Genomic DNA, 12,612 nt, shown 5'->3' on the forward strand with positions numbered 1-12,612 from the left:
TCCCCATAATGACCACGTCGCTGAACATTATCCCTTACATGTGATTATATAGAGTCATTATTCATTTGTTTTAAAGCAGGAGGCGCAAACGCTTGCCTCAGGGAGGGAGAAAAAGAGCCACAGCGGAGAATAAACAGAAGGGCAACCATGGCAACCATGCAAGGGAAGTCTTCTTCGCTGCTTTTGTGGCAGACTTGCGCCACTTACAGGCCTGGCATATGTACTACAGCGTCTCCAGCAGCAATGGCCGTGCCGTGGCCCAACCTCTCATTCCCCTGATAGGTGGAGAATTGACCAATAGCTGTAGCACCACTTTACTGACGTCAGGACAGTGTTCAAATCTGTATCAGTCTGTATCAGATCCGTTGCAGCCCCTTTTTTAGAGATTTGGGCATGGAGGAAAAGAGAGAGGGTTGTGTTTTCTGACACTTGGTGAGTTCCCTGGAACACCGGGGACACATGTTCATGTATAAAAGACGTACTAAAGTGCATTTTGCATGATAGGTCCCCTTTAAGTTTTCCACTCTGTTATACACATGCATTTCTTTTTTGTTATACTTACAAATACACACACAGGCATTTGTGCTACAAATACACACACACAATACACCCATGCTAGGGATGATTAATAATCTTACCCACAACATTTTTTCCAACTGTAAGAAAGGGGATCACAAAATCTGCTTTAAATCACAAACCTAACATTGACCAAGTCCCTACAGTTGGTCACCTTATCCAGGTCTCTGTAGCTTCAATTATTCGCTTGTTTGCCTTTAAGATATACTAATAGTGTAGTAACAGACCAGAGGCAGAAGTCCCTGAGTGTGTGGCGTTTGCCCTAACCACTTTGATTCTTAGCTTAACATTTAGATATTTAGCTCCCCCCCCCCTTTCAAATATTGGAATCCTTTTGGTTGAACTGCACCACTCGCATCCACACCAACGTCTCACCCTGTGATGAAGGCTGGGTGTAGATACTGCTCCAAAACTATTGAGAACCTTTTGAACAGCTCTGAGAGGATGTTTCTGGAATAACAACACATCATGTACTCAGACATACTTCTGAACAATTTAGATTCTTCTGAAAACACATCTGTATCATTCAGTGGCCTGGGCCTCACCTCATTCTCACATTGGGTGATGCATTTTATGAACGTCCATGTTGTCTTGTGTGACGCTGTGAGTTCCCCCTCAGGGCCATCACACATAGTGGATTCAAGTCCCTGAGTGAATACAGCTCATTCAGTGTGTGGGCCAAAACACACTATGCTTTGAATGAAAGGTAACACATGTTGTAATGCAGCAGGGTCAGACACACCCTGTGAGGAGTTCTTAGCAGTTGTTTTAACATTCAAAGAGTCCAGATAGGCGGGGTTCATTGTTTCAGAACAGAGCTAGAAACCACTGTGGATCACTGGAAACTGTTGAGGGTTGTCAAACACATACTGGCGCTTTGGTGCTCGGTGCTGCCGGATTCCCTCAGGGTAACGCAGACCTTTGATCTGCGAGGGCATAGAGGTACCTGAGGGGCGCAACGTTTCGTTTTCAGAAATCTAGATTTAGGCAAAGACAGGATGTATGTCAGTGAGTCAATGAAGTAGCAAATCATGCAAACTGTATTTACCCTCGATCTGTACTAGTACGGGATACTTTGGACTATCGTCAGAGGCTTCTTGCATTAGCATCTTGTAGCCATGACAGGAACCACATGCTGTTTCTCTGACATCATGTCAATAGTAGGGCTGATTCCACTGGAGCGTTCTGAACGTTTCTTCAGGTTCAGAGCACATCCGGCATTGTTTGCTAAATGACAGGTGTACAATACAAATACACACATGATAAATCCTTCTTATCATCTTGATTCGGTCCTAGTTGTGATCAGATCTCAATATGCTGATTAGATACGCTGGTGGAATTTGAACAAACATTGTGCATGGAAGCCATGTTGGGTACTGTGCATGGGCCACTTGGACTTGGCTGACGAGAGTCACCTCAGATACGGAGGACGGCAGCATGCACTAAAAGACCATTCATACTCTGGACATCTGACATTGGATGTTGGGAGGTCTCACCTTCAGCTGGTAAGCCTGGAGCATGCGCTCTCCTCACTCCCCCGGCAGAGGAACCTCCGACAGGCAGCCTGAGACACTGAAGCAGGAAGAGAGGGGTCATTACACCTGGCTGTGATCTGATGCTCCAGCCACATGCTGGTTACTGTGTGTGCTTTCGCCTGTTCCACCTGCACACACATGAGTTCTAGCTGATGCACAGATACAGACCACTTGGTAGTACCAGGTGGACATGGACACTTACATTGCACTCACATTATATGGTCAGCTTTAACGTCCTCTGTGTTCATAAAGACGAAGACAATGACCAGGCCAGCTGCAGCACTGTGAAGCCATTCAAAAGGGTTACGTGTTATAATGTCAGGGGAACACGGAGCACGCTGCCTGCAGTCTAAATGTGGAACAAACTATTGCTACTGTGATCAAATCTGTCCTGTATCAAGTCAGAGTACAGAGGCCTACCTAGTTGTAATCTGACTTCAGATGAACGCGCAAACGGAGGGGTAGGGTGTAGGGGTAGGGTGTAGGGGGCGGTTTGGGAATGGGCCTGAGTGTCACTTGTTAGACGCTTTTATCCAAAGCGACTAACATGCATTCAGTTCTGTGGACAATCCCCACAGGAGCGCTTTGGGGTGAAGTGTCTCAGGGACACAGCGACATGCTGCCTGCAGTGGGACTCCAACTTGCTATCCCCTGATTCGGAGTCCAGCACACTACCCACTGAGCCACAGCCTGACCCCGAACACGCACACACAGACACAAAGTGATACACACGCGCTGACAGGCTGCTGAAGGCGTCATCGCAGCACCGCAGGGGGTCATGCTGATAAATACAGAATGTGTATGTGTGTGTCTTGTTATGGAGTTTGCTTGTTGAAATGACACTAAGATGTTACCAGCTGTAGCTCGAGAACATGAAAACTCACTCAATAATGCAAACATGTTGGTTATCAGTTGATAATTCACGTGTTTAGAACATATAGGACTATACAAGGACAAACGAGCGCTGTACTGCAAAACAAGGTCCTTGAATTGTGTTCCTTATTCGTCCTATATTTTATGATACAATTGTTTTTATTTCACACTGATACTTCTTTCCAATGTTTGACTTACTTCAACGCATCCACGTCTATAATCAGTTCTCTTTAAACATCCATAATACGCAGGTGTAGTTATTGAGGTTTCCAAATGAACCCCTAGAGAGAGAGACAGGACGTGAGAAGGACAAAGCCCTCCGGCAAACAGCCGGAGGGCTGCTTGAACCCAGTCGAGACTTAGAGAATGTGTTTGGAGCTCAGGACTGCCATGCATTATGAGCTTTGTAAATCAGTAGCTAAAGAATCATTGACCTCTGCAGCTCTTATTCCATTTCCTCAGTGAATCTGGTCTCACCTTGTGTGTGTGTGTGTGTGTGTGTGTGTCTGTGTGTGTGTGTGTGTGTGTGTGTGTGTGTGTGTGTGTGTGTGTGTGTGTGTGTGTGTGTGTGTGTGTGTGTGTGTGTGTGTGTGTGTGCAGGTAGAGGAGGGCGGTAAAGCCGACAGTCTGGACCAGCCTCTGCTGACGGGGATGAGATCGTCATCATCAACGACGTGGAGCTGACCGGGTTCAGACAGGAGGCCATCGCTCTGGTCAAAGGGTCCTACAAGACTCTGCAGCTCACCGTCCGCAGGTACGTGTGTGTGTGTGTGTGTGTGTGTGTGTGTGTGTGTGTGTGTGTGTGTGTGTGTGTGTGTGTGTGTGTGTGTGTGTGTGTTTTCTTCCGAAGCATATAACTGAGACCCAAACCCAGCATATCTATAATGATAAATGTTGTCAAATTTGAGACTGACCAAAACCAAACCTGAACTCCAAAGCCGTTCTTTAGTTTGATCTACCTCATATTGAACTTAGTGTGTGTAAAGGTGTTTTAAGTTAACAACATTATATTTCAACATCCTTCATAAATTCACTTTCCATACTGTTGCATTTACCATTTACTAAATGAAGGATTTCTAGACAGATGTGGACAGGTTTTAACCACATCTGTTTAGCTTAGTGGAGATGGACACACACTATATCAGTCACAGTCAGTGGTGGACAGTAACTGAGTACATTTACTCAAGTACGTACCTAAGTTCAATTTTGAGGTACATCCGTGTTATGCTCCTTCGTACTTCTACTCCACTACATTTTGGCTGCAAATATTGTACTTTTTACTCACTACATTTATCTGAAAACATCAGTTACTAGTTACTTTTGCAGGTTTATATTATTTATACAACTAACTAATACACTGTGTACTATTATGGATAGAGACATCTGGCACCATAACAAGTAATAATGTCATCAGGATCTGAGATCTTCTCCCACCACCGGTCACAGTCATGTACTGTGGGATGGAGGAGTGGAGGGGTGATGCAGGTGCAGAGCAAGGAGTGCACCTGGGTTTGGGGGTGTGACAGCTAGCATGTCGCTACTTCAGCTTGTATTCACCGAAAGACGCGTGAGAGGCATGACACAAGCAGGACTTTACACACACACACACACACACACACACACACACACACACACACACACACACACACACACACACACACACACACACACACACACACACACACACACACACACACACACACACACCACACACACACACACACACACACACACACACACACACAGGACAGGTGTAGAAGCTCACATGGCATTATGGGAGGGTGTGTGCAGCACAGTGTTTGGTTTGATCTTCGTCCTGATGGGGATCCACGAGAAGTCCCCCAGGTCTTTTTTTCTGCTGTAAAGGTATATATATACAGGGTTGGGTTGTAACGGAATACATGTAACGGCGTTACGTAATCAGAATACAAAAATCAAGTAACTGTATTCAGCTCGCGTTACATTTGAAAAACGAGTAATCTGATTACAGTTACTTTCGTAAACCTGAAGTGAATACATTTTGGATTACTTATTGGAATTATTGGTGGAAAGATTTCCTCTCAACATTTAATATTCAAGTAGTAACAGCCGAATCATCACAGCCCACAAAACCGCCGCAGATGGACGAAAAAAGCGTTTGAAAAAAAATCGCGGGTCCGCTCGCTCAGTGAAACAATAACAACGAAACATGGAGGAACAAAAGTCTGCGTTTAAATCGCGCGTGTGTATGTATATATAGGTGTGTGTGGTTAAAACACATCAGCCTGCGGTCGCTCTTTAGTCTTACTAATGATTATTTCTGAAGGTAAACACAGCGAAGGCGCTGCGTGAAAGGCGCTGCGTGAAAGGCGCTGCGTGAAAGGCACAGCGCGCTCCTCTTCTCAGAGGCTGAGTTAACCCTCCCGCTGCCTCTTGGTGCTGCAGAGATGTCATGAAGTGAAGGAGGTGTTCCTTCTATAAAACAGCTGTGGGCAGCAGATACTGTGAAAGTCACAGACATGAATTCATAGATCAAGGCAGACTGGTGCACACCTCTCTCCTGTTTTGCCGATCCGGTGCTTAAACAAATATAGCTCTACACCCCTGGCCGAAATGTCCTTAAAATGAAGTCCGAGTTCGACATTTTAATTCATGTCCTGCCAACACTGGCAGGAGAGAAGGCGACACGCCCGTTCTAAGCCCTGTCCCTCACTCCTCACATCCCAAGCTGCATCCCCAACAAGTGTATTATGTTGTTACATCGTTTCAGATGTGATGTTTCAGTTGTGCTCTTGATACGCCATTAAACAGTAAAACACGTTCAGTTTCCTTTTGCTTTTTGTGTCTCCTGTACACCAAAACATACCGTCTGTGATGGAAAAAGAAAGTAATCTAAAAGTAATCTGATTACTTTTTTAAGACACGTAACTGTAACTGTATTCGGATTACTTCCAGAGCCATGTATTCAGTAATCAGTAACTGATTACATTTACAAGTAACCCTCCCTACCCTGTATATATATATATATATCCTAAATCCTTGTGTGCTCATATCTGTTGCGTTCTGTCTGGCTTGTTCAGCAGCAGCTTCAAAGTGGACCTTGGTGTGCGTGCTGTCAGGGGGCTGCAGCAGGTCAGACTGCAGTCACACACCTGGGACTCACCTTTGGACTATAGTGTCTTTTGGCAAGCAGACAATAACAAGCTCATTTCTAATAACATACACACTGTGTGAGTCAGCTAACAGCTGCAACTCTCACGGTGCAGACAGAACATCTGGGCTAGGGGAGGATGATAAACCGCTGCTCTTCGTAGAGTTGACCCAGGTTATCCTTGACAGAGAGCACAGGTAGCTGACTCCTCTCTTTGTTACGTCTTAAGGCTTCTTCTATCTACACTGAACAAACTGAAACGTTGACTTTAATTAAACGTATTATGTCAACAAATTCCACATAACTGTGTTAGGTTAGTTGCAATAATATTAAGTTGAACATAATATGTTTTATTTAATTCAACGTTTCAGGTTTTCAGTGTATTTCCAACACAGCTGTTGAGAGATACATATCCATCAACACCTTGTAGGAAGTGTTCTCTTTGTAAGCTATATATCTTTGTCTTGTGTTCTTCTTGTCTTCGCCTATTAGTCAACCTGCAATATAAAGATATAGTAATCCCAGCGCTGAGCTTTGTGTTGGTCTCCGCTTCAGCTCTGCAGCATCAAACACTGCTCACTGTCAAACTGCAATCCACTCCTGTCTGTCCCATCAACACTATTGAGTACCATAGTAGGTTTGTCAATCGGTTCCTTTTCATCATCCTTTTGTCATATTCGTGGATAAAAGGGTGCAACATATATTAGTAGTTTTTATTTAGTGTTCATTGACAAAATGAACACAGCTTGAAGTGCACCCCATTGTCAGTCACCCTTGGAGTGAGAATATCACTCTACTTATTGAACCTTCTCACACTGAACACTCGTCATTAGATGAGACAGCTTGTTGGGCTGCAATAGCTCTCTGTGAGGTTTCAGTGGCTACACCCACTTCTTCTATACAGACTATGGGGGACACACTGACCTCTGTCGAATAAGTGATATATATACAGTAATGTGCTCAGCCGGCTGTCTGCAGGGCCGGTCCATCAACTGTACCACACATTCTGTAGTTTGAAATATCACTTCAATTTCATCCACACTGGTGGTTATTATTTTACAATCATTCATACAATTAAGGGTCCGTCAGCGGTGCCTGGAGATGAACTGGCTCGGAACCCCAACAAATTGTAGGGAAGGAAGTCTCAGTGAAAATAGTGTGGGACACAGAGCTCTCCCCACAGGGACTGGGGGGGGGGGTCATATGTCAGCCCTCTTTTAGGCAGTGGTGCCTCCAGAGATTGTTTATAGGGGTGGCCAAATGGGGCCACTGACAATCTTGGGGTGGCCCTTCAAAACCAAGAATTTAATTGTTGTAAAAGTATAGACTAGATAAAAAACAATGGCAAAGAGAATCACCTACTGATATACTTTGGTTTCTTATTTTACATTTTCTGATACTATTCATCTGAAGTGAATATAATATGGATAGTTAACATTTTACTTCAAACAACATTTAAAATAACCTTGTTTTGTGTTATGTATACATGTGTTGGTGATTTATTGTTTTGTTTTTTATATATGCTAGTTGTTCTTTCCTTTTAAAAAGACAAATACAGTTTAAAGGTGGGGTAGGTAAGTTTGAGAAACCGGCTCGAGATACACTTTTTGTTATATTCCATGGAATGCTCTTAACATCCCGATAGCAATGAATATCTGAAGTGCTTTGACAAAAAATCCATAAAAAATGTCATCTGTGGAAGCCGTGGTGCTGTAGAAAGTACAACCGATTGCCGCCCTGTCTGTCAGCCTTCCATCTTGTGCACGCACAAATGTATCTCGTGCCCTCATTGGGCGTGCCGTCATTGGGCGTGCACTGCAGCAGTACTTCAATGACTCGCCAGCAACAGGCGGCCACTTTCACCAGTCTGCTGACGTCATGTGCGCGTTCATGTGTGTTGGAGGAGGTGCTCTGTAAGGAAGTCTGAAGGAAGGGGCGGATTCTTTTCGGCTGTGTACTTTCAAATTTTAGTGCACTCGAGCCGGTTTCTGAAACTTACCTACCCCATCTTTAATTTAAACAAGTTCCTTTATTGTCAGGCACAAAATGTTCAGCATTCTCAACACATACAATACACAAAGCAACACAACATGTTCTTCAGCTATATTCTGTCTCTAGGTTATAAATAGTTTTAGAACAAAGCTGTTTGTGTCACACTGGGATCAAAGATGATTGACATGACTTTATTAAATCAAGTTTTAAATGACTATTTTATTTCAACAGGGCCTCAATTCAACCTGGAACCCTCTCATACAATAATACATACAGTGTGTGTGTGTGTGTGTGTGTGTGTGTGTGTGTGTGTGTGTGAGTGTGTGCGCGCAGCGGTGCGTGCGTGCGTGTGTGTTGTGTGTGTGTTGTGTGTGTGGAGAGACTGTGATGGATCGTTGGAGCTATGTGCAACTCAAGGCATATGCTTGAACGGGAGCTGCCTGGACGCTGCAATCATGTTGCGCACTATCCGTGCTGAGTGTGCTGACTTCTCGTACAATGTCCCACTGTCTGCTTCTTGCATAAAGTCAAGTGCTCGGCGAAATGTCGCTCCTCTGTTTTCATTGAACAGCTCCTTATATCCGTTAGCGCAGCTAGCTAGCACCAGATGCTAACAACAACAACACGTAAGGTGTGCCCGTTCTCTCTCTCGCTCGCTCGCGCCACACATACACACACCCTCCGGTCCTCCCGATGGCCAGTCGGTGCCTGCCGGTGAGCGTGGAAGTGTGGTCTGCCACAAGCGGGCAGCAGGAGCGGGGCTGTCAGCATCAGCTTGTAGACGGTATTTTAAACTCGATGCGCTCAGAAACTACGGGGCGGCCGAGGACAAAAAATACACATGCGTTAATCGCGTTTATCGCGTTATTAACGCGTTAACTTGACAGCCCTAGTAATAACATAACATTAAGATGGCTTTTTAACGACTACATTGCGAACTTAAAGGACACCTATCATGCTATATTTTAACAATATATTGTAGGGCCATACCTATATAAAGTATACAAATATAGTTTTTTTTCAAAATACCAAAAAGATCCTGCTTTTAGCCATGCCTCATTTCGCTCTATTTGCTCTTTCCAGCGCTGTTTTTGCAGGGGGCTGATTCTGTGAGCTGCAGCTGACCACGCCCCCCTGCAGGAGAGGGGAGCGTGCTCTGAGATCAGCTGCTGGGCTGCAGCGGGGAGAAGAGGGGGACAAAAAGAGATCTCCGTCCTCCGTGTTTATTCTTATAGAAGTAAGAAGAGAAGTAATGGGGCAGAAACCCTCCTTTTTACGCAGCGGTCCAGACATAGACATCAAACGGCGACACATATTTAGTTGCCAGTTACATTGGCATTAGGGCAGGGATATCTAGATACTCTCCAAGGGTTTGACATCATGAATTGTGCTACTTTTAAAGCAAGCAACGATGTTTTCAAATCTGTAATCAAAAAGCTCCTCAAAAACACTATCGAAGCAGTTCCTGCCGTTGTTACGTTAGGTCACACAGTAACAACGGACTACTTTCTTAGCGGATGCATGTCAATTTAAACCAATACATACAACTATTTTTTAAATCAATAAAATCAATTTCTAAATCCATAAAAGCATTTCAATTAATATTGGGAGTCATGTCGTTACTTTGTTGAGAATGTGGCCATGTAATACGCGGGATAATGTGCACAGTGCACATTGCATAATTGCCTTCATGCCGATCTAGATCCCTCCGCTTCGCGTCGGGCTCCTGATCAGCCTGTCGGTGTTCTTTTCCCCATAATGACCACGTCGCTGAACATTATCCCTTACATGTGATTATATAGAGTCATTATTCATTTGTTTTAAAGCAGGAGGCGCAAACGCTTGCCTCAGGGAGGGAGAAAAAGAGCCACAGCGGAGAATAAACAGAAGGGCAACCATGGCAACCATGCAAGGGAAGTCTTCTTCGCTGCTTTTGTGGCAGACTTGCGCCACTTACAGGCCTGGCATATGTACTACAGCGTCTCCAGCAGCAATGGCCGTGCCGTGGCCCAACCTCTCATTCCCCTGATAGGTGGAGAATTGACCAATAGCTGTAGCACCACTTTACTGACGTCAGGACAGTGTTCAAATCTGTATCAGTCTGTATCAGATCCGTTGCAGCCCCTTTTTAGAGATTTGGGCATGGAGGAAAAGAGAGAGGGTTGTGTTTTCTGACACTTGGTGAGTTCCCTGGAACACCGGGGACACATGTTCATGTATAAAAGACGTACTAAAGTGCATTTTGCATGATAGGTCCCCTTTAAGTTTTCCACTCTGTTATACACATGCATTTCTTTTTTGTTATACTTACAAATACACACACAGGCATTTGTGCTACAAATACACACACACAATACACCCATGCTAGGGATGATTAATAATCTTACCCACAACATTTTTTCCAACTGTAAGAAAGGGGATCACAAAATCTGCTTTAAATCACAAACCTAACATTGACCAAGTCCCTACAGTTGGTCACCTTATCCAGGTCTCTGTAGCTTCAATTATTCGCTTGTTTGCCTTTAAGATATACTAATAGTGTAGTAACAGACCAGAGGCAGAAGTCCCTGAGTGTGTGGCGTTTGCCCTAACCACTTTGATTCTTAGCTTAACATTTAGATATTTAGCTCCCCCCCCCCTTTCAAATATTGGAATCCTTTTGGTTGAACTGCACCACTCGCATCCACACCAACGTCTCACCCTGTGATGAAGGCTGGGTGTAGATACTGCTCCAAAACTATTGAGAACCTTTTGAACAGCTCTGAGAGGATGTTTCTGAATAACAACACATCATGTACTCAGACATACTTCTGAACAATTTAGATTCTTCTGAAAACACATCTGTATCATTCAGTGGCCTGGGCCTCACCTCATTCTCACATTGGGTGATGCATTTTATGAACGTCCATGTTGTCTTGTGTGACGCTGTGAGTTCCCCCTCAGGGCCATCACACATAGTGGATTCAAGTCCCTGAGTGAATACAGCTCATTCAGTGTGTGGGCCAAAACACACTATGCTTTGAATGAAAGGTAACACATGTTGTAATGCAGCAGGGTCAGACACACCCTGTGAGGAGTTCTTAGCAGTTGTTTTAAACATTCAAAGAGTCCAGATAGGCGGGGTTCATTGTTTCAGAACAGAGCTAGAAACCACTGTGGATCACTGGAAACTGTTGAGGGTTGTCAAACACATACTGGCGCTTTGGTGCTCGGTGCTGCCGGATTCCCTCAGGGTAACGCAGACCTTTGATCTGCGAGGGCATAGAGGTACCTGAGGGGCGCAACGTTTCGTTTTCAGAAATCTAGATTTAGGCAAAGACAGGATGTATGTCAGTGAGTCAATGAAGTAGCAAATCATGCAAACTGTATTTACCTCGATCTGTACTAGTACGGGATACTTTGGACTATCGTCAGAGGCTTCTTGCATTAGCATCTTGTAGCCATGACAGGAACCACATGCTGTTTCTCTGACATCATGTCAATAGTAGGGCTGATTCCACTGGAGCGTTCTGAACGTTTCTTCAGGTTCAGAGCACATCCGGCATTGTTTGCTAAATGACAGGTGTACAATACAAATACACACATGATAAATCCTTCTTATCATCTTGATTCGGTCCTAGTTGTGATCAGATCTCAATATGCTGATTAGATACGCTGGTGGAATTTGAACAAACATTGTGCATGGAAGCCATGTTGGGTACTGTGCATGGGCCACTTGGACTTGGCTGACGAGAGTCACCTCAGATACGGAGGACGGCAGCATGCACTAAAAGACCATTCATACTCTGGACATCTGACATTGGATGTTGGGAGGTCTCACCTTCAGCTGGTAAGCCTGGAGCATGCGCTCTCCTCACTCCCCCGGCAGAGGAACCTCCGACAGGCAGCCTGAGACACTGAAGCAGGAAGAGAGGGGTCATTACACCTGGCTGTGATCTGATGCTCCAGCCACATGCTGGTTACTGTGTGTGCTTTCGCCTGTTCCACCTGCACACACATGAGTTCTAGCTGATGCACAGATACAGACCACTTGGTAGTACCAGGTGGACATGGACACTTACATTGCACTCACATTATATGGTCAGCTTTAACGTCCTCTGTGTTCATAAAGACGAAGACAATGACCAGGCCAGCTGCAGCACTGTGAAGCCATTCAAAAGGGTTACGTGTTATAATGTCAGGGGAACACGGAGCACGCTGCCTGCAGTCTAAATGTGGAACAAACTATTGCTACTGTGATCAAATCTGTCCTGTATCAAGTCAGAGTACAGAGGCCTACCTAGTTGTAATCTGACTTCAGATGAACGCGCAAACGGAGGGGTAGGGTGTAGGGGTAGGGTGTAGGGGGCGGTTTGGGAATGGGCCTGAGTGTCACTTGTTAGACGCTTTTATCCAAAGCGACTAACATGCATTCAGTTCTGTGGACAATCCCCACAGGAGCGCTTTGGGGTGAAGTGTCTCAGGGACACAGCGACATGCTGCCTGCAGTGGGACTCCAACTTGCTA

Source organism: Pseudochaenichthys georgianus, chromosome 12 (genome assembly GCF_902827115.2).
Source record: "Pseudochaenichthys georgianus chromosome 12, fPseGeo1.2, whole genome shotgun sequence".
Classification (NCBI taxonomy): domain Eukaryota; kingdom Metazoa; phylum Chordata; class Actinopteri; order Perciformes; family Channichthyidae; genus Pseudochaenichthys; species Pseudochaenichthys georgianus.